This window comes from Notamacropus eugenii, chromosome 1 (genome assembly GCF_028372415.1).
Source record: "Notamacropus eugenii isolate mMacEug1 chromosome 1, mMacEug1.pri_v2, whole genome shotgun sequence".
NCBI lineage: Eukaryota > Metazoa > Chordata > Mammalia > Diprotodontia > Macropodidae > Notamacropus > Notamacropus eugenii.
In genome coordinates, this window is record NC_092872.1 from 669,922,203 (window position 1) to 669,948,824 (window position 26,622).

The following is a 26,622-nucleotide window of genomic DNA, read 5'->3' on the forward strand; positions in this document are numbered from 1 at the left end:
AGTTATCTGGCCCTACAGGACAAAAGAGAACATGGGGACAAGGGAAGGGAGGGATGATAGAAGAGAGGGCAGATTGGTCATAGGGGCAATTAGAATGCTTGGTGTTTGGGGAGGGGAGGGGACAAAAGGGAAGAAAATTTGGAACCCAAAATTTTGTGAAAATGAATGTTAAAAGTTAAATAAATTAATTAATTTTAAAAAATAAAAAAAAAATAAAATGAGACTGGTTATTTCACTAGAAAACTTTGACAAAGTCAAGTATTTTATTTTACATTCTTGATTCTATCTCCTCCCATCTCTTCTTCAAGTTTTTGGCTGCAATCATTCCTTCTCTTTCCTTCCTTGAATTTTGTCTAACCCACTGTTTACTTTCTTGCTGCTTATAAACCACACCCTGGACTCATTTAGTCTTAATAAATAAAAAAAACAACAGCAGCAAAACTTCATTCCACTCTGTCATTAACTTAGGTCATTGTGGTAAATCTCTCTTTCTATTCACATCCAAGTTCCTAGGGATAGCTCCTAAAATATCTAAGTGTTTTCATATACTGTAAAGTCAATATGAATGAAGCATGTGATACAAACCCAGAAGATTAATGAGATCTGGTGTTGCACTAAGCAAAGTATTATCTTCTAGGGGATGTGAAATCATAGCCTCAAGGTACACTCTCCTTCTCAGATCACATATAGACTATGTGTGTTGAATTTAGGGAGGCCTTTGATAAGCTGGATAGTATCTAGAAGATAGCAGTCAGGCCAGTTTCTCTATGCATAATTAATGTCTCAATTCCATATATCCAGATTCCCTACTCTACTATTCCATTGAATCTATTCTCTCATAAAGATTACTAATGATTTTTAATCACTAAATCCAATGACATTTTCTCAATCCTTATTCCACTTTAGTTGATTTTTCTCTGTTTTGAAAATATCAACCAATAACTCCTCAGAGATATTCCTGAATTCCACTATGCTTTCTTGTTCTCTTTCTCATATGACTTCTTGTTGCTTTTATAATTTGTGATAATAATAATATGTTCAATCATATTTAATCTGCTACACATAAAACATGGGTATAAATTCATTATTTGAGAGATAGACTTCTAACACATGGCATCTTCAAGCCTCAGCACAAATGCTACCTCCAACTGGAAACATATTTCTATTCTTTCCTTTTCTCACTTTTCACCTTCATTCACTATCTTCTTTGTTTCACTTACCTTTATCTGAGTTTTGTCCTTTCAAATGAATGTAAGCATCCAGAAATGAATAGAAGAAGAGTGACTATTTCTTTTTTTTTCTGTGTGTCCCAAGTTTCTTAGTATTGTGGACATAATAGTCAGTTGATAAATATGCCTTGATTTTAATTAAATTAGTGTCACAAATACAAGCAAACTAGCCATTGGAAAATCAAGTCACACAAGGCAATCAAGAGTATTGAAAGTTTATCAACCTAGAAAAGTAGTCAAGAGAACAATTAGCTCTCTATAAAATAATGTATCACAAACATTCACATCACTATTGCAATACTGCAAACATTCACCACTGAGAAAAAAGGAATTTAAAAATAGAGAAGAGTAAAAGTATCAGGGAAACTAAAGAACAAGTCCACAGCTTTCAACAATGTAGACTGAGAAGGTCTTCTATAGAAGTGACTTCGGTCAGGATTTTGATGAAATGTGATTAAATCTGGGTATATTACTAGAGTATGTGAAAGATTCCCAACTCTACATCAAAATGCAGAAAACTAGGTCAGTGACAGAAAAGAACAGTTAAATTTGCATCATCAAAGAGTCAGAGAATTAGAAGAGACTTCAGTGTCTATCTAGTTCAATATATACCTTAAAATTGCTCCTTCCTATAATATGCCTCAGGAGTAGGTGTCCAGTATGTTCTAAAAGACATAATGAGAGAGCTCCAATTATCTTTTGAGGTAGTCCTTCAACTTCAAATAGCTGCAATTATTAGGAAGTTTGTCTTTTCTTTAAATCAAGGCTAAATGTATCCCCTAAAAATAATTTTAGTCTAAGTTTCCTAGAGGCAGGTAACCTCGGGTAAAATTTGGCATTGATGGAAAAGTTAAGGTTGTAATGGTAAATTTGATTTTATGATTGTTGTTTAATCAGAAATTAAAATATATACATTCATATATATGTATATATGTATATATATATATATATATATACATATATACATATATAAAGGCATGTAAGCCACTTAAGACTTGATTCAAAAGATGTTCCTTAACCAATGTGAAATTATAGTCATGTCTGAAACCTGGTTATTGGAACTTGCTGTTTTAAGATTCTGTGGGACTATTAACCGACTGTTCTTCTAACTTCAAGTATCGATAGCAAGAAAAGCAGTCTGAGCCTCCAATCCATGATGCCAGTAAGCCTGTGAAATGCTGGTATGAACTGCAAAAGGTGATCTCATGGGAAGCGTGGGAGAGCGGCTGTTCAGCCTGAGCTGAGGTAGGATTCTTATGGCTCAATTTCCCCACTGACACCTGGCAGACTTTAAGCCTGACTGAATGCAAGTTGACAATCTACTCCTGCCTGGAATTGACATGAAGTTGTGGAGATATTGGTTCCCTGCCATGTCCCTACTGTTGGTGGCAATTTCCTATAGTCAAAAGGTTTGTAAGCTTAATACCAGATCCATTAAATTATAGATTGTTGGTAGGGGAACATGTGAGGTTAAGTCTAAAATTAAGCTATTAGACTTAGGACTTTAGACCAACAACAATAAGTTAGGGTCCTTTAATTCCTAGTAATAGTGTGGAGACAATTAGGTCAAGGGCTTGGGAAGTTGGCATACATACTTATTATTTGTGTCTCAGTTGGTTAATGTTAAAAAAATCCATTTGTGGTCTATATTGTAAGTGCTTTAAAAGAAGTATCACTTGACCAAAAGTTGGAATTGTTTTATGTGATATGAACTGTGTTAAAGATGATAAAATTAAAATTAAAAAAAAAATATCCCCTAGCAGCAATTGACTCTTGTTGTCTTTTATGAATCCATAAAGAACAAGGTTAGTAACTGTAGCACCAATGCGATATTCACAGCATCTATGATGGCCACGAATATGCCAACACAATGCTGAATCACAAAATACAACAGACTCCACACATGGAAAACAGAACCAAAATATTTATGCAGACACCAGAAAGCCAAACCCCAATACCAGAAGGCCAAATGCATCATAATAACAAAAAAATCTATACACAATAACAATGCCCAAGGCAATACCATCCCCAAGCCTTCCCTCTGTTAGGCTTCCCACAAACCTGCTCCCTTAAACAAAATTGCAAACAAGCTCTCTCACTCATGCTAGTCAGCTCCCTGCTCCTCTCTCTCTCCTTCAGTTCTGACTACTCTGACCAAATTTTCTCTTAGCTCTGCTCTATCTCTTCACCTTCCTGCTCCACCCTTCCTGTTCCACTCCTTCCTATTCCATGTGACTTGATTCATGTGACTCTGGCTTCCATGTGACCTAAGCAGGACACATGGGCCCATTAATAACTGGGAAAGATCTTCCCATTAAGAAGCAACATTAACAATAAGCAAAAATGACTATCGATGCATTTGGCCCCAAGATCTTTCTTATCCATTACATAGGTCAATGGGGCAACAGGTATCAGCAGAACTGTAATAGAGGTAATAGAAAGTCAGCATAAAATACAATATCTCAGGCAACTGGCATCAACAGAACTTTACAAAAATGTAAGAGGTGAGTGGAATAGGTTTAGTGAAGACTTCTCAGATTGTAATTCTTCTCCCAGGGGTAAGGTAAGACAGAGAGGCTCAAGGTTACAATATTTTTAGAGTGGAATAATTCCATATAAGTATATAAAACTGTGTAGTGCATTAGGGTCTCAATGATTGGATGAAACTCACATAATTCTTCGATGTCTTCATTTCAAAAGGGATTGGTTAGATTTCGCATCTAGAATGTAAGATCATATTCTCAGCCAATGAGGATAATGGTCAGTGGGGGAGGAGGGACTTGAGTTAGGGTCTATATAAATCACTGCCTTTTCTTTGTCTTCAGCTTTTAGGAATTGTCCCGCTTCTCAAGAATTGAATAAATCTTTCTGTCATCACTTTGAGAGGCCTCTGAGTAATTAATTTAAGTACGAATCCGAGCCATTCTACACAGAGAGATCACATAAAATAAGAACATAAGTATCTTAGGATGAGGCTTTGAGCACAAGCACACTATCATTCCCCCCTTGAAGAATAAGGCCTAAAATATTGGGATGAGGGGTGAAGGTCTCTTCTTCCATAGCTACTTCCTGCTGAGATTGGGCACAGAGCAATCCCTGACCCAACAGGTCCCATTTGAGGGGTCAGTTCCTTAGCCAGCATCCAGGTGTGACATATCACAGTCATGGAAAGAAGGTGACATCTGGCTGAAGCTATCAGGCATCTTCAGGGGGAGGGTATTAAGCCGACAGAAAAGCAAATCGCACAAACAAGGTGAACAGACAAAAAGTCAAAAAGAAACAAGGAGACAACCAGAAGCAGAGTAGTTTTAGGGTCAGCCAAGCTTCTGGAGTCCATTAAGCCACTATCATGACCTCATTCACTGTTGTTTACTGTTTTCTAATTTGTCCTTTTGAGGTCATCATTCTGGCTAGAGGTATACTTTCCTTAATCTGAGGTGGGGTTGGGCCAATTTCCTATTGTCACTCCCAGTTTGATGAACTTGGATACAATGTTTCAGGAGGATCCATAAGGGCAGTTCTTATTTCTCTGCTTAGTCTAATATCAAGCCCCATTTCTTGCTACATTTTATATTAGTTCATTAGTTGGAATGCCCTCTATTCTTCCAAAATCTACCTGTGCTCTCAGTGGAACAGTAAACAATTCTTTTCTTTTCAATTTATTCTGACTTTGAATCTGCTAGCTATTTACTCTTCTCTCCCTAGGAAATTTGTCTTTTTCACGGATGCTCACCATCCAAGAAACCAAAGATTCTCCCATCCTTTGGGTGAACCAACTCAAAATGTCTGCAACCCCCTCTGAGTAAAAAAAAAAAAAAAAAAAAACAAAGGCAAACAAACCAAAAAGAACAATTACTGCCACAAACACTTGTTTGGCCTCCTTGATTATCTTGTGCTTCTGCCTGAAATGCCTACAATGTATCCTTCCTCTTGTTACTATTTTGCGGCTTTGTGAGAGCTAAACTAACAACAACTTTTTCTTCTACCACATTGAGACTTCCCAGCTTTTTCTAAGAGTGTGAGTGATGCAGGATAAAAAGCTCTCCTGCAAACCAGCCAACCCCCTTTCCATCTGATCTTTCTCTTCCAGCAGCTTGTCTCCACTTTTACACATAAGGCGATAACTTGTTAGCAGGACCCAACCTCTCCTTCACAACCCTGCCAATTCTTTCCTCTATTCTAGTGGTATCATTGAAAACATATTTCTAAATCTCTGTGTCCTTCCTTCTGTAGCCTCTGTTCCCAGTTTTCACAGAACCCTATGCTTTTAGCCCTTCATCTTGCTAGGGAGGAAAAAGGTAAATCCTCTCATCCTGGGATATCCATTTCTTCTTCTGTCTCCAAATAGAGGCCTGATATTTTGTGATCCCATCATTGCCACCATTTGTAGTGCCAATGTGATAGTCACAGTACCTACAGCAGCCAAGAATATGACAGCACAAATTTGAATCACAAAATACAACAGACTCTACACATGGAAGACAGAACAAAAACATTTATTCAAATACCAGAAAGGCAAATTCCAACATCAGAAAACCAAATCCATCATTGTAACAAAGAAATCTATACACAATAACAACACAGAGGGCAACACCATCCTCAAGCCTTCCCTCTGTTAGACTTCCCACAAACTAATTCCCTTAAACTAGCCACAAACAACTTCTCTCACTCACATTAGTCAGCTTCCTACTTTTCTCTCTCTCCCTCAGTTCTGACTGCTCTGACCAATTTTTTCCTCAGCTCTGCTAGAGCACCACCTCTTCCTGTTGCACCCTTCCTGCTCCACTCCTTCCTGTCCCATGTGACTTGGCTCATGGGACTGACGCTTCCGTGTGATTTAAGCAGGTCACATGGGTCTATTAGTGGATGGGAAAGATCTTCCCATTAAGAAGCAAAATTACAATAACAATAAGCACATAAAAAAATAAGCAAAAATGCATTATCAGTACAGCTGCTCTTCCACATAGTAATCTTTCAAATAGTTGAAAATAGATCATGTCTAAATAATTTATTCAGGTGAAATGACCCCAGTTATATAATAGATCCTGATATTACATGGTTCTGGGATCCTTAACCATTTTATTTTATTTTCTCTGGAACTTTCTCAACTTAACAATGCCATCTTAAAATATGGTACCTAAAAATAACAATTCAATAGTCATGGTATTGCTAGGGCAAAACATAGTAGGACTAATGTTTTCATAAACCTCTCTCATTTATGTTAAAAGGTCATTAGTTTAAGCTAATACCTCATATTGACCATGAAATCCACTAAGACCCAATATATTTTCCTACACAAATTATCATCTGACTATGTTCCCTAATCTTACATTTATAATTTTGATTCAATATGAATTTGTCTTTATGCCTACTACATTTTATCTTATTCTTTGCAAGTCAATGCTCTAACAGGCCAATAGTGTTATTCTGTTTTGTTTTATTTTTAATTCTAACACTGTCATCTATCAGGTTAGCTATCATTCCAGTTTTCCATCATTTGGACATTTGTTAAGAATGACATCTATTGGGGTGGGCAAAGCCAAGATGCTGAGTAATAGCACAGACTTTCTAGAGCACTCCTGGAAAGCCCAGCCAAATGCCTGTAAAAAAACAGCCCTACAATTCTGGAGCTGAAAAACCATAGAAGGGTGGAGTGCAGCAAATCTCCAGCCCAAGACAGCCTGGAAAATCGATGGGAAGTGTTTATTGTGCCATGCTGGGAGCAGAACACAGACTAGTGTGGGGCATGAGTGCTCAGAGGAGACCTGAGCAAGCCTTAGAGAGAGAGAATCTCTCATACCTGTGGCAATTTCCAGACTTCAGGACCCCAAAATGCTGAGGTCAAATTGGAAGGTCAGTGGAAAAATTCTGTGGGACCATTGTAGGAGAATGGAATGATTTGGCCACGGTCCCAGGGCAGCAGAGGGTGAAGGGGGCAGAGGAAACTGTAGCAGCCACAGTGGCATCAGGGGAGAGAGAGTGACTGTTTCTAGAGCTCTAGGCCCACAGATTGTGGGGGGATTGAGCAGCTTACATTACACCCCTTCACCCCCACTGGAAGAAGAGAACTACCTCAACAAAGAGCTCAAAAGTCAACTAAATGTCTGGGAAAATGAGCAAAAACTGGAAAAAAGAATCAGACTGTAGAATCTTACTTTGGTGACAAGGAAGACCAAAGCATGCGAATAGAAGAAAACAAAGTCAAAGTTCCTCCATCTAAAGCCTCCAAGGAAAATATAAATTGGTCTCAGGCCATGGAAGAGCTCAAACAAGGATTTTGAAAATCAAGTAAGATAAGTAGAGCAAAAATTGGGAAGAGAAATGAAAGTGATGTAAGAAAATCATGAAAATGAGTCAGCTGCTTCCTAGAGACTCAAACAATGTTGAAGAAAATAGCACTTTCAAAAACAGACTCACCCCAATGGCAAAAGAGATTCAAAAATCCAATAAGGAGAAGAATGCCCTAAAAGGTAGAATTGGCTGCATGGAAAAGGAGATCCAAAAGCTCATGGAGCAGATGGAAACTAATGATCATGACAAATCAAGAAATTATAAAACAAAAACAAAGGAATGAAAAATAGCAGACAACGTAAAACATCTCATTGGAAAAACAACTGACCTAGAAAATGGATCCAGGAGAGACAATTTCAAAATTATGGGACTACCTGAAAGTCATGATAAAAAAAGAGACTAAACATCATCATTCATAAAATTATCAAGGAAAACTGCGCTGATACTCTAGAAACAGAGGGTAAAACAAATATTTAAAGAATCCACCAATCACCTCCTGAAAGAGATCCTAAAAGAAAATCACCTAGAAATATTGTAGCCAAATTCCAGAGTTACCAGGTAAAGGAGAAAATATTGCAAGCATACCAGAAAGAAACAATCTGAGTATTGTGGAAATACAATCAGTACAACACATGATCTAGCAGCTTCTACATTAAGTATCTCAGATTTTGGAACATGATATTCCAGAAGCCAGAGGAGCTAGGATTAATACCTAGAATTACCTACCTGGCAAAACTGAATATAATATTCACGGGAAAAAATGGTCATTCAATGAAATACAGGACTTTCAAACATTCTTGATGAAAAGACCAGAGATGAATAGAAAATTTGATTGTCAGACATAAGAAATATTAAAAGGTAAGCAGGAAAGAGAAATCATAAGAGACCTACTAAAGTTGAATTGTTTACATTCCTACATGGAAAGATAATATTTATAACTCTTGAGACTTTTCTCAGTATTTGGGTAGTTGGAGGGATTATATACATATGGACAGAGATCACTGGGTGAGTTGAATAAGAAGGATTGAGATCTAAAAAAATAAAATTAAGGAATGAGAGGAATATGTTGGGAGGAGAAAGGGAGAAATGGAATGGCGCAAATTATCTCTCATAAAAGAGACAAGAAAATCTTTTCTCAATGGAGGGGAAAAGGAGGGAGTTGAGAGGGGAAAAGTAAAGCTTACTTTCATCACTTTTGGCTAAAGGAATGAATAACATGCACATACTATTTGGTATGAAAATCTATCTTACACTACAGGGGAGTAGGGAGTAGGGGAGAAGGAGGTAAGTTGACTGGGGTGGATGATAGAAGGGAGGAGAGTGTAATTAGAAGTAAATACTTTTGGGGAGGGACAAGGTCAAAATAGAATTGTATAAATGGGGACAATATAGGATGGAGGGAAATATAGTTAGTGTTTCACAAGATGACTTTTGTGGAAGTTTTTGGCATGACTGCACATGTATAAACTATATTGAATTCCTCATCTTTTCAATGGGCATGGGTGGGGAGAGAGGAAGGGAGAGAAGTTGCAACTCAAACAAATTTAAAAACAAATGTTAAAAATTGTTTTTACATGCAACTGTGAAATAAGAAATACAGATAATGATATATAGACATCTATCTTGTCCTACAAGAAAATAGAGGATATGGGCATAATGGAAGGGAGGCATATGATAGAAGGGAGGGCAGATTTGGAGAAGTGGTAATCAGAATGCATGATGCCTTGAGCTGGGCAGAGAGGAGAGATGGGAGAAAATTTGAAACTAAAAATCTTGTGGAAATGAATGTTGAAAACTAAAAATAAATAAATAAAATTTAAAAAAAAAGAATGACACCTATTTCTTACTTTAATTCACTGATAAAGTAATATGTTCAACTACATAGACTCTGGTTTAGTCTGCTAGAAATAACTTTCCACTTTCATGTAGAATCTTTAATTCCACATATATTTAATTGAACTATCATATCTCCCGTATCTCAACAGTTTTACCACAGGCTTTGCATGAGAAACTTTATCAAATGTTTCATTAACTTGTACATATATGAAATCTTTAATCTTCCTCCATTTTCTAGTATAATAATTGACCAACAAAGGAAGTAAAACTAGTCTCTGATGACTTATTTATGATGAAGCCATAATGGGTCTTTGGGGTTATCTCACTTTTATTTCTAGACTTTTACCAGTCATAATTTTCATTATGTATTCAAGGATTATGACCAAAACTGGAGTTAATTTGGTAGGCTTATGAATTCCATAATTTCATTCTTTTCTTTGTGTGTACTTGATTTGATTTTGTTTTCAATTGGAATAGAATCTGCCTTTATCTAGTTCAGCAATACTTCTGTTATCCACAGGCTTTCAAGCTTCCTTGAGAGTGACCTGTTGGTAACATTCAGCATTTTTTTTTTAAAATTACCAACGGCACAGTTGCTTTTTTCTAGGGGACTTGAACTCACCAAAGCAACTTTGTTCCTTTCTTTTATCAGTTTGCTTCTAATGGGAATCAGTTTCTCATTTTTTGTTCTAAGATTTCCAATTCAAAAATAATTCTTGACAGAGCAAACAGAAGCAAAGTAAGAATTAGACAGCTTACCTTCTTCTTGTTGATAGCTATCAAACTTCATTAGTCTGAAGTAGAATTTTTAGTCCTTCTTTAACTCCCTCCTTTTCTCCAATACAGAAAAACAACAACCTTTTTATTCCTTAACTTTCCACAGTGGTCTTATGTTATTTTGAGCTTTAGCAGTCTAGAAAGTAATCTTTGTCAATTATGTCTCATAATTTAAAGAAGTCACAATCTACTGCTTACCCTTGCTTCCATCTTCTATATGTTACTCATTAAAAATTAGATCTGTTGATAAGCTCCCTGTGCAACTATATGAAGTCTCTTCAGAGAACTACCTTTTTTCCCATCTTTATTGGAATTATTTTTCTTTATTAACTCTGAAGTTATAGAGGGAATGGTTATTATTTGAAATAGAATTTAGTTTTCTACTCTTTAGATTCATTGGCATATTGCAGCAGAAAATATTGATTTATATGTAGGAATCTTAACCTGAGATCAGCAGATTCCCAGGAGTATATTGATATATTTCAAGGGGTAGATGAAATTGATTGGGCAAAAGCAAATCACATCTTTATTTTCACTAATTTCTAAATGAAAATTAATATTTCTTTCCATGACATTTTTAAAAGCAGTGTTCTGGGATTGATTTCATAGGTTCACCAAAGTGCTAAAAAGTCTATGACCCAAGAAAAGTTAAGAATACCTGGAATAGTGACTATTATCTGAAGATATATTTTGTTTTGGAAGTGTATGTTAAAGAACTTGAAGTGTGTATAGGTTCCCCTATCAACTTCTTTAGAGTTTAAGTAAATAGCAAGAAATATAAGAAGTTGAAATAGTAAATAGCAGGGATTTTTCAAGACCCTAAGGTTATAGGATTGAACTGAGCCAGTGACTTAAGAAAAATTGTTTCAGTAATTATGATAGATGAGAATTAAGAAGTTGCGAGTAATTTATTAAATTCTAACAGTAGGGAGTGTTCTCTGTAGTCCATGACATCTATCCCAGGTTTTAGAGGGAGAAAAGGTGTTAAGATTTGAAGCTATCATAGCTTAAACTGAAATCAGTTACAGAGCTAATCTTGAAGTTGGAAAGCAACAAGCCCAGGCTTTTGTGCTACTAGAAATCAACAGGAACAGGGTAAATGGAAAAAAGCCTCAAGTAAAAGAAAGTTCATTGCATGTTACTACATTCATAAAACTGTAATACTGGGAGCACTTTGTCCCCTTCCAAGCAGAAACAAAAACAGAAACAAAACAAAGAATAACAAAAATGGAAACAAAAACAAGCAGGAACCCCTGCCCATCCTCCCTGTTATTTGTTCTTTCCCTCTGTGGTAGCCAAGAACCACAAAGTTATACCTCAAGCAGAGTGTTTGCTTGCCTTACTAGAGAGCAACATCTGGAGTCATGTTCCTTGAACAAAGCAGAATGGTGAAAGGGGCCACAGCAGTGAGCATTGTAAGACATCATCTGTTGAGAGCAATAGAAAACAGTTTAAACAGGGTTGGAGAAAATACAGGAAAAATCAGGCAGAGAACAACAGCTGATTCCAACCACTAAAGTGACACTAAGCTGTGGTAGGAGAGGGCAAGGAGCTGCAGTAGAGACCATGCCTGGCAATGTCTGCTATCAGATCATGGCATAGTCTATCTGTATTCATGACTCTGGATGACTGACAATTTACATTGGTCTTTAGTGGAGGCATATTCATGAGAAGCTGGCTGTTTATGTCATGTTCAGTTCTGAATTATCTTTAGATGGTTTACTTTGATCTTTCAAAAACAAAATAAGTATTTCCTTCTTTTGTTTTTTGAGCTATGTTTTATTCAGGTGAATTGGTGTCAGTATGCCAAACAATCAATCAATAGACATTTATTAAGCATCTATCAGGTACTGTGCTAAGTATTAGGAATACAAAAGGAGTCAAAAGACAGTCTCTTCCCTCAAGGAGCTTATAGTCTATTGGGTGAAACCATGTGCAAACAAATACACAATTATGCCTTCCATATTGAGGGGGTTAAGAGTGCAGTGCCCATGAGATCTGGAAAATCCACGTAAAAAATTTTGGCCCAGCCTTCTTTCCAAAAGAGTCTGAATTATTATGGTATTAAAAGAAAATATGTTAATGTATAAAATACTGCACCTATATTTTATGTATTTCTGAGTTTGTAATCTTTTTTCTTTGTCATCTGCTGGACTTTCTCCAAAATTTCTCAAAAATTCCTGTTTAATTTCTTATGTATTCCTGCCATATATATATACCCTGAAGGGGAAAATACAAATTTAGAGGGAATAACTGTATAAAAAACAAGCTACATATACAAAATAAATTATACACCAGATAAATTATTGCCGTTCAGTCATTTTCAGTGGTGTCTGACTATTCATGACCCATTTGGGATTTTCTTGGCAGAAATACAAAAGAGATTTGTCATTCCCTACTCCAGTTCATTGTACAGATGAGGAAACTGAGGCAAACAGGGTTAAGCTACTTGTCCAGATGACACAGCTAGTAAGTGCTATAAATAGGAAATCATTAACAGAGGAAAGGCACTGAAAGTAAAAGAGGTTGGGGAAAGCTTTCAGTAAAAGACTGGTTTATTTGGGAAAATAATTTCCTCAAATCTTCTGGTTGGGGACAACAGTATAGACAAATGAGGAATTCTCCAGTGAATCCTCAGTGTTGAGAGAAGGTCTGAAACAAGAGCTACAATAAAACAAAACCAATAAATTACCAAGAAGATTTGTAGTATCATAAATAACTACTTTTGCAGTTAGGATGCTTCTCATTTGATAAGGTCTGTTTGCTTTACCAACACTGAGATTTATAGGTGTTATCAAGTGCAATGACATTAAAACATTCTTTTAAACAATAATTTTATTTGTGTTGATGCTTAGTGAACATCATTTTAAATTCACTGAGCACTCATGTCGCAACTGTCATTTATCAATGTGTGATGGTTTGAAACCATTTAGATTGTAGTTTGCTTAGAATTAATGTTTAGGATATAAGGAAGGGGTGAAACAAAGATGGTGGAGTAGAATGACAGATCTATAGAAGTTCCCCCACACAGCCCATAAAATACCTGTAAAAAATGACTCTAAAAAAATTCTAGACCAGCAGAAACCACAAAACGATAGACTGAAAGACATTCTCAGCCCAAGGCAGCCAGGAAGACCAACAGGAAAGACCTATTGCACCTGCAAGGAGTGTAGCCCAGGGTGGGCGCATAGCGCAGCATGGACAGCAGCCAGAAGAGGCTTCAAGGAGTCACTGGCTGCAGCTGTGGCTCCCACATTGCTCAAACTCCAAATGTCACAGATAGGTTCAAAGGTCAGTGGGAGGGCTTCTTCACCCAAGGGAAGGGAACTCAGTCTGGACCTCCAGCAGCATCCACTGCAGCAACAGCCTCCATTTCTGGAGCCCTACACTTTAAGCCCCTGGGGGAACTGAGTAGCTATTCTGAGTCTCAGTCTTGAGTAGAAGCCCTGCCTTCCACCTAAAGCCCCTGAGGGAATTTAGTATCTGATCTGAATCTCAGCCCTGATCAAGAGGGTAAAATAGTCATCAAAAGAATACACCATTCACCTCCCAAAAGGGATCCCAAACTAAAAACACCAAGGAACATCATTGCCAAATTCCAGAACTATCAAGTGAAGGAGAAGATACTGCAGGCATCAGAAAGAAATCATTCAAATATCGAGGAACTGCAGTCAGGATCACATAGGACCTTGCAGTTTCTACATTAAAAGATCAAAGGAATAGAATATAATATTTTGTAAGGCACAGGAGCTGGGACTACAACCAAGAAGCAATTACCCAGAAAAGTTGAGGATAATATTTTAGGCAAGAGGATGGACATTCAATGAAATAAAGGATTTCCAGACCTTCCTGATTAATAGGCCAGAACTCAATAGAAAATTCACTCTTCAAATGCAGAACAAATTGAAAATCCCCAAGTAAATACCAAATTAAAAATACTGAAACCCAAAGGAGAGATTAATATTAGGAAAACTATTGAAAAAAAAAACTAAGGGTTAGTTTTATGAAAAAAAGCAACGAAATTGATAAACTTTTGGACAATTTGATTTAAAAAAAGAAAGAACAAAACCAAATTATTAATATCACAAATGAAAAAGGTGAACTCACCCCCAATGAGGAGGAAATTAAAATAATAATTAGAAATTACATTACCCAACTTTAGGCCCATAAATTCAACAAACTTAATGAGGTAGATGATTATTTTAAAAAAATATAAATTTCCCTGATTAACAGAAGAGGGATTTGAATATTTAAATAACCCCACCTAAGAAAAAGAAATTGAAGAAGCCATCAACGAAATCCCTAGGAAAAAATCTCCAGGGACAGATGGATTTATAAATGAATTCTATCAAACATTTAAAAACAATTAATTCATGTGTTATATAGACTATTTGGGAAAATTGGGGAAGAAGGAGTCCTCACAAATTCATTTTATGATACAAATATGGTTTTGATATCTAAACCAGGAAGACCCAAAAAAGAGAAAGAAAATTGTAGCCTAATTTCTCTAGTGAATACAGATGTAAAAATTTTAAATAAGATTTTAGCAAAAACAATACAGCAACTTATCACAGGAATAACACATTATGATGAGGTAGAATTTGTACCAGGAATGCAGGGCTGGTTCAATATTAGGAAAACCATTAGCATTATTGATCATATCAACAGCAAAACTAACAGAAACCACGTGATTATCTCAATAGATGCAGAAAAGGCTTTTTGATAAAATACAACATCCATTTCTGTTGAAAACACTGGAGAGCATAGGAATAAAGGGAACTTTCTATAAAATAATAAACAGTATCTACCTAAAACCTTTACAAGCATTATATACATTGGAGATAAGCTAGTTGCATTTCCAATAACATCAGGGGTGAAAAAATGATGTCCATTATTGCTGGGATTGGAAGCTCAATTCCATGTGGACAGTCTCGGGCAGGTAAAGGTGGGAACTTCTAAATCTTAAAGTTCTCACAAGGCCCCCCATAATGTCACCAGGAATCGAGGAGGAGACCGAGCTATCTCGTGTATTTCCGCCTCTTCCCGTGAGATACGTGATGGGAGGAGCATCCCCGCTCTGGAGGCTGTCCTGGATTGGGGCACACCTGTTGTTACCTAACAGGCTCGGTATTGACATGTAAACTACACGATGGGAGGGCTTAAGTAGGGTCAGGAAAGCCTGAAAGTTCTCTTGGGTGGAGGGGCCACGTGTGAGGACAGAAGGCTCCGCTTTTCCTCTCTCCACTCTCCCCTCCCCCTCTCTCCCCACTTACACTTCTACTTCCAATCTCTTATTGTAAGATCTTTGCCTCCTTGGGAGATTCTTCGCTCCCTCCTAAGGAAGAATTCCCCTGCACTTGTAACCAGAACCCTGAATAAAGCTCAACCCTTGTTCAACTCTGATAGGTCTCTTCTCTCATACAAGTATCCGGTTTGGCCAGCCGAAGAACTCCGATAGAGGTAAGGTAAGACTCGGGTAGCCCACAGGCCTCTAGGCCTGGGAGTTGGTGTCTCCAAACAGGGACAGGAGCGCAGATATCCTGGGTGCCTGGGAACACCCGGAAGGGGCTGTGAAAGACGCGAGTCCCGAATCCTAGATTCGGAAGGAGAGAAAGAGTGAGAGTAGCTTCCCACACCCATGGGAAAAGGGCAGGGATGGGGAATCAATTGCCAGTAATAAAGCCAAAGGAACAGGAGGTCTGGGCTGAGATACTTTACAGGGAATGCAGGGAGGCGGGGGTCACTATAGAGTTAAACGACCTCCGAGAATTTTGTAAAAGGATTTGGAAAGTTTCTCCTTGGCTCGAGCAGACAGGAATATCAAGAGAAAGATGGGGAGCGGTCAGAGAACAAATGACCTCTTATGAACAACAATACCCCGGGGAGCTGGAGGATTTAGATTTCCTGATATTCGGTGTGATTAAAAGTCTTTTGGAAGGCCCAGAGAGACCAGGGCGGGATTGGAATGAGAGTGGAACGGAGAGAGGGGAGGGGAGAACCCTGGCAAGCAGAAAGTTAAGGAGTGTAGAGAAAAAATAGATTCGGAGCTCCATCTAGCTGATTGGAAAGGCGAAGCAGGGGAGCATACGCCATGTCTTCCCTCTGCGCCTCCTTATAGCATGCTCCATTGGTCAGACAGTCTAGGGCCACAGTCCAGTTTGGAAAAGGGAATACGAAAGGCCATAGAGAATGGAGAAGACGTAGGGACATTTCCTGTGCTAGAAATAGCAGACCCCAGTGTCCCCGGTGGGGTTTGGAGGAGCCACATACCCATAGAGTGGAAGAGAGTAGCAACTCTCAAAGAGGCTTGTACCAAGCACGGCCCTAATTCACCCTTTGTCACAGCCATGCTTGAGACTCTCAGTGGTCAGTTTGTTCTGACTCCTAATGACTGGAAGAGCTTAGCTAGAGCCTGCCTTACCCCTGGGCAGAATGTGATTTGGGAATCAGAATTTTCTCAGAGGGTAAAGAGCACTACCAGTGGGCCCCCAGGCTTATCAGCGATTTACAGGAACAGGGCAGTTTGAGGCTACAGGAAATCAATTACAGTACTCGGCCGCCAATTATGTCTTGATTGCCGGAATGGCTATTGCCGCCTGGAAGGTTATAGCCTCTAAGAAAGAGAGAGAGTTTCCCATGACTAGGATTACACAAGGAAACAATGAGCCATTTACTAATTTTGTGGCCAGGCTGCAGGAGGCAGTGGGTCGAGACATGGGAGAGGAGAATCAAGGGACAGAGATAGTGTTAAAGACATTGCTGCGGCAGAATTGTAATCATGACTGCAAAAAGGCAATGCTGGGACTGCCAAAGAATGCATCTGTTGAAGAAATGATACAGAGATGTGACAGGGTAGGAAGTCAGGTCTACTTGGCACAGGTGCAAGGGGAGTACCTTGCCGCCGCCTTACCTAATATCTCTTTGGAGAAAAAATGTTTTAACTGCGGAAAACCGGGACACCTTAAGAAAGAGTGTAGGAAAGAAATAAGTACAGGGAGGGGCCAGGACCCTTGTTTTTCATGTGGAAAGCCAGGTCACCTAGCTAGACAATGTAGGAAGTTGGGAAACGGGGTGAGGGGCCCCTCAAGGACCCCGAAAATGTACCCTTTGGCAGAGAATTGGGACGGCCCCTTGGAGGGAGAATACAGGAGATTATGGGGCCAGAGGAAGGAATGCAACACCTTTACAGCTTAGAGAAGTGCCAGCTTGCAGCTCATCAGTTTACTATGATTCCCCTGAGAGACTCCATACAGGAGGAATCCTTGATATTACAGAACCCCTCTCATGCACCCGTAGTTATATATACAGGAGTTTATCCCACTGGCACCACAGCACTTCCATGCTCCAATGTGGTAGCCGAGCCGGCTCATATAGACAATCAGCTTCCCATAGCTATTGCCCTTCCCTTAAAGCACTCAGTTCAAATCCAGTTACTAAAGGAAATAGGACAGAATAGACCTGAGTGTACAATCTGGCTCAATGGAATTCCCATGACTGGCCTCCTTGATACTGGAGCGGATAGGACCTGCCTTAGCAGTCGCTCAGTACCCTGGCACTGGAAACTCAAAGAAAGCCAGAGACCAGTGTGGGGAATAGGAGGGTGCCAAAATACCTTAGAGACAATGCACCCAGTAAAGTGGGAGGCAGAGGATCGCCAAGGGACCGTATGGCCGTTGGTGATTCCAGGACTTAGTTTTAACATCTGGGGCAGAGACATCATGAGCCACCTGGGGATGAGGCTATCAAATTTTTAGTAAGGGCCATTGCAGTTGCACTGGAGTCCCCACCCTTGAATTGGAAGTCAGACACCCCGATTTGGGTGGAGCAATGGCCCCTGACTCCAGAAAAACTCCAGGCACTACAAATACTGGTCAAGAAGCAATTAGCACCCTGGAATGCTCCTGTGTTTGTTATAAAGAAAAAATCGGGGAAATTCAGGTTCCTTACAGATGTTAATCAAGCATTTGTAAGCACCTGGCAGCAGCTATACCAAAGTAACCAGCCAGTATGCATTCTTATCAACTTCACCTTAAAGGCGATCCTCGCTAAACAAAAAAGGGGGAGATTAAGAGATCGCCTAACACAAACAGAGCTTGATACAGCTGTCTCAAAAAATTCACATACTACTCCAGCTATGAGACATTTTGTGACTATTCCAAGACAACTCCGCAAGGAAAGTAATACCCAGGCTGGAAATAAGGACACATGGGCCATGGTAAAGGATATGGCCTCAGGGAAATGGAAAGGTCCGTATAAGATACTAATATGGGGTCCAGGGTATGTTTGTGTCTCCACAGGAAAAGGGGACGCGTGGATTCCCATTAGAAGGATCCATAGGTGGAAACTGGTGTTGGAAACGACGGAGACGCAGGAGGCGACGAGCCCGGAGACCCTGGAGACCCCGGAGAAGGATCATGCACCACCTGAGTCTGCTGCTGACAGCTTTAACCTTGCTGCCCAGAGAGGAAGCAGCACTCATCGCAACCACTGACATTGCTGGCCACTCCATCTAGGCATCTCCTTTCAGCGGCTGAAGGAGGACTTTGATATCACAAACCCAGGACACTTGGGGTGGGAGGGGGTGACCAACTTTTCGGGAGATGACCAACTTTTCGCCTGAATACCACAGGCTTGGCCTGAATACCACAGGCTTGGCCATTGAGATCCATTTGCATGACTGAGGGGGTGGTGATGTGTAAGGCGCCAGCACTAGCTGCTTCTCTTAGAAAATGCTTTGGAATTAGTGATTGCCCTTCCCCTTGTTGTAATTCAGCCATTTAGTTTCATCTTTGTTTTGTCTGATGCCTCTCTTTGTCAGTTGTGCTAGCTGCAGATTTCTGTGTAAAATAAGTTCTTGTTGTGGGGTACTCATATGCTAAAGGCCTTCCTAACCCACTTAGCCTCCAGCCGCTGTTTGCTCTAGAGCCATGTGCGCTCTGCGCAAAACAAAGAAGGGGAGATGCTGGGATTGGAAGCTCAATTCCATGTGGACAGTCTCAGGCAGGTAAAGGTGGGAACTTCTAAATCTTAGAGTTCTCACGAGGCCCCCCATAATGTCACCAGGAATCGAGGAGGAGACCGAGCTATCTCGTGTATTTCCGCCTCTTCCCGTGAGATACGTGATGGGAGGAGCATCCCCGCTCTGGAGGCTGTCCTGGATTGGGGCACACCTGTTGTTACCTAACAGGCTCGGTATTGACATGTAAACTACGCGATGGGAGGGCTTAAGTAGGGTCAGGAAAGCCTGAAAGTTCTCTTGGGTGGAGGGGCCACGTGTGAGGACAGAAGGCTCCGCTTTTCCTCTCTCCACTCTCCCCTCCCCCTCTCTCCCCGCTTACACTTCTACTTCCAATCTCTTATTGTAAGATCTTTGCCTCCTTGGGAGATTCTTCGCTCCCTCCTAAGGAAGAATTCCCCTGCACTTGTAACCAGAACCCTGAATAAAGCTCAACCCTTGTTCGACTCTGATAGGTCTCTTCTCTCATACGAGTATCCGGTTTGGCCAGCCGAAGAACTCCGATAGAGGTAAGGTAAGACTCGGGTAGCCCACAGGCCTCTAGGCCTGGCACATTATCACCACTATTATTGAACATGCTACTAGAAATATTAGACATAGTAATGAGAGAAGAAAAGGAATTGAAGGAATTAGAATAGGCAAAGAAGAAACTAAGTTTTCACTTTTTGCAGATGATATGAAGATATATTTAGAGAATTCCAGAGATTCAAGTAAAAAACTACTTGAAATAATAAAAAACTTTGGCAAAGTTGTAGGTTGCAAAATAAAGCCACACAAATCTTCTGCATTTCTATATATTAATAACAAAGTCCAACAGCAAGAGATAGAAAGAGAAATCCCATTCAAAGCTATGGTAGACACTATAAAATATTTGGGAGACTACCTTCCAAAACAAATCCAGGGACTACATGAACACAATTACAAAATACTTTTCTCACAAGTAAATTCAGATCTAAGTAAGTAAAAAATTTCAGTTGCTCATTGGTAGGCTGAGCCAATATAATACAAATGACCATTCTACCTAAATTAATTTGCTTATTCAGTGTCATACTAATCAAATTATCAAATAATTATTTTCTAGAGATAGAAAAAAAATAATATCAAAATTCTTCTGGGAGAAAAAAGGTCCAGAATATCAAGGGGACTAATAAAAATTAATGTTAGGGAAGGTGGACTAGCTCTACCAGATCTCAAATTGTTTTATAAAACAGCAATTATTAAAACCTCTTGGTACTGGCTAAGAAACAGAAGGGTAGACTGATGGAATAGGTTAGGTACTAAAGACACAGTCGTCAATGAATATAGCAACATTCCTTTTTGGTAAATGTTTGATAAACACAAGGACCCAGACTTCTGAGATCAGAACTCACACAACAAAAATTGCTGGGAAAACTGGATAACAGTATGGAAGAAACTAGGCATAGACCAATGCCTGCCACCATACACAGGAATTAAGTCCAAATTAGTACATGATCTAGATATAAAGATTGATACTATAAACAAATTAATGGAGCAAGGAATAGTATTTATCAGATTTATGGAGAAGAGAAGAATTTTTGAATAAAGAGGTGATAGGAGCATTATGAAATGCAATATGGATAATTTTGGTTACAGTAAACTGAAAAGTTTTTGCACAACAAAACCCAATGCAACCAAGATTAGAAGGGAAGTAGAAAACTAGGAAAGAATTTTTGCAACTAGTGTGTGTGTGATAAAGGCCTCATTTCTAAAATATATACAGAACTGAGTCAAATGTACAAGAATCCAAGACATTCTCTGATTGATAAATGGTAAAATGATATGAACAGGCAGTTTTCAGAGGAAGAAATTAAAGCTATCTATTTTCATATGAAAAATACTCTAAATCACTACTCATTAGAGAGATTCAAATCAAACAACTCTGAGATACCCTATCACACCTATCTATTGGCTAGCATGACAAAACAGGAAGATGATAAATGTTGGAGTAGATGTTGGAGAGTTGGAACACTAATTCATTGTTGGTGGAGCTGTAAGTTAATTCAACCATTCTAGAAAGTGCTTTGGAACTGTGCCCAAAGGGCTACAAAAATATGCATCCCCTCCGACCCAGCAATACTACTTCTAGGACTGTATGCCCAAAAGATCATAAAAATGGGAAAGGGTTTCACATGTACAAAAATATTTATAGCATCTCTCTTTGTGGTGGCCAAAAACTGGAAATTAAGGGGATGCTCATCAATTGGAGAATGACTGAATAAATTGTGGTATATACATGTAATGGATTACTATTTTTCTATAAGAAATGATGAACAGGAAGACTTCAGAGAGGCCTGGAAAGACTTATATTAACTGATGCTGTGTGAAAGGAGCAGAACCAGGAGAACTTTATGCATGCAACAACCACAGTGTGCAAGAAAATTTTTCTGATAGACTTAGTACTTCATTGTAACACAAAGACTTAAATAATTCCCAATAGTCTCTAAGTCAAAATGTCTTCCACATCCTGGGAAAGAACTATGAAATTTGATAATAGAATGAAGCATATCATTTGCTTTTGTGCTGTATTTTGGTTTGTTTTATGATTTTTCCTATTCATTTTAATTCTTCTATGCAACATAGCTATGATGAAAATGTATTTAATAGGAATGTATATGTAGAAGCTATATAAAATTGTATGCTGTCTTAGGGAGGGAATGTGGTGGTAGGGTGAAAGGAGGGGAGGGAGGGGAAAAATCTAAGATATATGGCAGTGGTTGTAGAACACTGAAAACAAATAAAATAATAATAATAATAATAATAAGGAGACCTGGGACAACCAGGGGGGAGAAAAAGAACAGGCTAACTCAATTGGCAAAAGTCAATGAGGAGAAGAATGCTTTAAAAAGCAGAATTAGCCTAATGGAAAAGGAGGTTCAAAAGCTCACTGAAGAAAATTGTTCTTTAAAAATTAGAATGGAGCAGATGGAAGCTAATGACTTTATGAGAAACCAAGAAATTAGAAAACAAAACCAAAAGAATGAAAATATAGAAGACTATGTGAAATATCTCATTGGAAAAAACAATTGACCTGGAAAATAGATCCAGGAGAGACAATTTAAAAATTATGAGTCTCCCAGAAAGCCATGATCAAAAAGAGAGCCTAGAAATCATGTTTCATGGAATTATCAAGGGAAACTGCCCTGATATTCTAGAACCAGAGGGCAAAATAAATATTGAAAGAAATCACCAATCACCTCCTGAAAGAGATCCAAAAGGAGAAACTCCTAGGAATAGTGTAGCCAAATTCCAGAGTTCCCAGGTCAAGGAGAAAATACTGAAAGCAGCTAGAAAGAAACAATTCAAGTATTGTAGAAATACAATCAGGATAACACAAGATTTAGAGCTTCTACATTAAGAGATTGAAGGGCTTGGAATTTGTTATTCCAGAAGTCAAAGGAACTAGGATTAAAACTAAGAATCACCAATACAGCAGAACTGAGTATAATACTTCAGGGGAAAAAATGGTGATTCAATGAAATAGAGGACTTTCAAACATTCTTTATGAAAAGACCAGAAGTGAATAGAAAATTTGACTTTCAAGCAGAAGAATCAAGAGACGCATGAAAAGGTAAACACGTAAGAGAAATCATAAGGGACTTTCTAAAGTTGAACTGCTTACATTCCTACATGGAAAGATAATATTTGTAAATCTTGAGACTTTTCTCAGTATTCGATTAGTTGGAGGGATTATACACACACACACACACACACATTTGTGTGTGTGTGTGTATTTGTACAGATACATCTATCTATATCTATATCTATCTATGTATATTTTATCTGTCTATCTATATTTAGTCAAAGAGCACAGGGTGAGTTGAATAAGAAGGGATGATATCTAAAAAAATAGAATTAAGGGGTGAGAGAGGAATATATTGGGAGTAGAAAGGGAGAAATGGAATGAGGGAAATTATCTCTCATAAAAGAGGCAAGAAAAACCTTTTTCAATGTTGGAGAAGAGAGAGGAGGTGAGAGAGAAAAAGTGAAGCTTATTCTTTCCACATTTGACTTAAGGAGAGAATAGCATGCTCACTCAATTTCATATAAAAATCTCTGAAGTGGGTTGGGGGATGATAGAAGGGATGGTAAATGGGAGAAGGGAGTAATTAGAAGCAAACACTTTTGGGGAGGGACAAAGTCAAAAGAGAGAATAGAACAAATCGCGGCAGGATAGGATGGAGGGAAACATAGTTAGTCCTACACAACATGAGTATTATGAAATTCTTTTGCAAAACCACACATGTATAGCCTATATTGAATTGCTTGCCTTCTCAATGGGTATAGGTGGGGAGGGAAAAAGGAAGAGAAGTTGGAACTCAAAGTTATAGGAATGAATGTTGAGAATTCTTTTGCATACAAGTGGGAAATAAGAAATACATGAAATGGGGTATAGAAATCTATCTTGCCCTATAAGAAAAGAGAGAAGATGGGGATAAGGGAAGGGAGGGGTGTGATAGAAGGGAGGGCATATTGAGGGAAGGGGTAACCAGAATGCAAGGCATTATGGGAGGAGGGGAGAAATGGGGAGAAAATTTGGAACTCAAAATTTATGGAAATGAATGTTGAAAACTAGAAATAAACAAACATTTAAAAATAAAAAAATAAAAAAGAAGAATTTATGTTTAGTCACCTTCTTGTCAAACAGGATAGATTTTTTTTGATCTGTGGAATAAACAAGTATTTTTGTAGTCTCCTAGGAGAACCATGGCCTCTTGGCCATTTCAAATAGAGAATCTCTTCAACTTTTCCAGGGAGAATGCTTCTCCAAACTGTTTCCTATGCCACTCAATATAGACTTATAGTCTGAGATGTGGAATTGGCATTTTATTTCTACCAAAGGTTGTTTGAATGTCCCCTATTTGCAAAGTAGTGCTCTTAAGAACCATGATCTGCCAGAGATTTTCTGTATGACCAATAAAAAGAACCTTGTTCTTTTCATTTTTCAATGTCTCTTATTTTTCTCTAAATCCTTTTTCTCCTTCAACACTCATTTCAAATTCTGTCAGGTCTTTGAATCCTTCCCTGAAGATATCAAACCCCTTTGAGTCTGTGCTCTCTGAATTCTGGCGATCTTTAGAGTTGGTATACAGTGCCTACTTTTAAATAATTCCAATTGCTTTATTCTTATTAAATTAGACTCCCCAATAAGACTGGAATGTCCTTGAGAGCAGGTATCAAGTCTTATAAAATCCAACAGAATACATATAGGATAGACACTAAATAAATTTGATTTGGTTATATACCTTTACCTAAGATAAAGATTAATTTCTTTCCATTTGTGTACAGGCAATAGGTTTGGAAAAAAATATTTTACATTGGGGATTTGTACCATAGAGTGAAAAATCATTTGCATACCTTCAGGACTTGGAATCTTGAAAACTTTGTTTTAGTTTTGTTTCTTAGTTTCCTAAATTCCATCCTTGGGTAAGGGAAACTTGACAGTGGCAATTGCAGGCTATTTTGAAAAATTATACAGTGCTTGAGAGAGGGTGATTCCTTCTAGTGAAGTATTCTCTTTGCCTGAGTGGTCAAAAAGACAGGGACTCTTATGCCTTGTTATTTGCACAGACAAATGAACAGGAGGGAAATAAGCCTGTGTGTGAAGGGAGCCCTAATTATGGGACATTTAAAGGACTTTTCCTAAATTATTATATTTGTAAAGTAAAATCTCCCTTAAAATTGTATTTATCATGTTCATGATTCCTTGTAGGGATACAAAGAATTTTTACAGTTATTAAAATTATTCTGGCATCATCACCATGAAATAATAATACTTTGCAATTATATGGTTATTAATCATTTAAAAATGCTTCCATGTGTTACCTCAATTCATCCTCACAAGAACCCAGTGAGATAGGTAAAATAATTGTTACACTAATATTAGTAGTAGCAGTAGCTACTTAGCAGCAGCTAAGAGCAGGAATAGCGGGAGTAGTAGGAGTTGCAGTTGTAGTTGCCAAGGAGCCTGTGTAGCAGTATTCTCAATTTGCAAATGGGTTAACCGAGGCTCAGAGAGGTTAGGTTACTTGCCCAAGATCAAATGACTACTACAACCAAAAGACTATAAGTCAAAGCAGAGACTTTAACCTGGGCCTCCTAACTCCAAACTTAGTGTTCTTTTCACTGTATAATAGCTATAATTTATTTCATAGCTAGGGTTTGAGATAGGAATAAAGATAAATACAAGAACGGAAAATGTGAAGAGTAATGGTGATAGGGATAAGGATGAGCAGTAGACCTGTAATTTCATTGAACATCTGAGGGAAGAATCTCTTTCTACCTCTCCCAAAGCTCATTTGGTACAGTTTTTGCAAATAATAGTCTAAAAGAGTTGTCTAGAGTACCGGGAAGATAAATGACAAACCCATAAACACTACATGAGCACATATACAAACATATATACATATACCTATATATACACATATATCCATATATCCATTTATAGTGGCATGCATACACACACACACATATATATCTGTGTACATGTGCATATGTGTATATACATATATATGTAGGCACATGCATACATATATACATATGCATATGCATATATGCACATGTACACATATACCTCTCTCCCATGGCCTGAGACCAATTTACATTTTTTCTGAAGTTTTACATGTAGTTGTTTAGATTTTATTGTCTTCTTCTGAGTTTCTGTTTTCTTTTCCTGTCACCATTATAGATTTCTATGGTCAGATTCTTTTAAAAATTATTTTCTAATTTTTCCATTTTGTTTCTTGAATTTTCACTTTTTTTGTTAAATTGGGCTTTGTTTCTAATGTGGAGGGGACATTGTTCCAAGCTTCAAAGTTTTTTTTGTTTTGTTTTGTTTTGGTTGTGTCTGGGTGGGGGGTGCTTTCAGAACTAGTTTGGGGACCTGCAAGTTCTCAATTCTTCCAAAGTGGTGTGATCTAAGGAAAGGTATGGTCACTGCTCTCCTAGCCTATGCTCAGTTTTGTGAGTTGCCACAAAGGTACAAATCCAACACAAAACTTTTTTTCGTCCCATGAACTTCAAAGTCCTTCCTCCTGTTCGTGTTCTTCCTTTCCCTGGGACTGAGACCCAGAAGCCTATAAGGATGATGCAACAGAATCCTGATCCCACTGCCTGCAAAGGTCCTCTTGTAATTTCCTTCTGACCAGCTGTCAAATCCCTTTACTATCTATGAGCTGGAAGCTCTGGAAAGAGCTGCTGTAGCTCATTCAGTAATCCCTAAGGTCTGCTGCTGCTGCTGCTGCTGCTGCTGCTGCTGCTGATGATGATGATGATGATGATGATGATGATGACTTCCAGAGCATAGCCTGAACTGACCCAGCCTGTACTAAAATGCATTCCACCTTCACTCCACTGAGACAGGCCTTAACTTCTGATCTTCCAAGTTGTCTTGGCCTGGAAAATCATTTCACCATGTTCTTTTGTTGGTTCTACCATTCCAAAATTTGTTTCAGG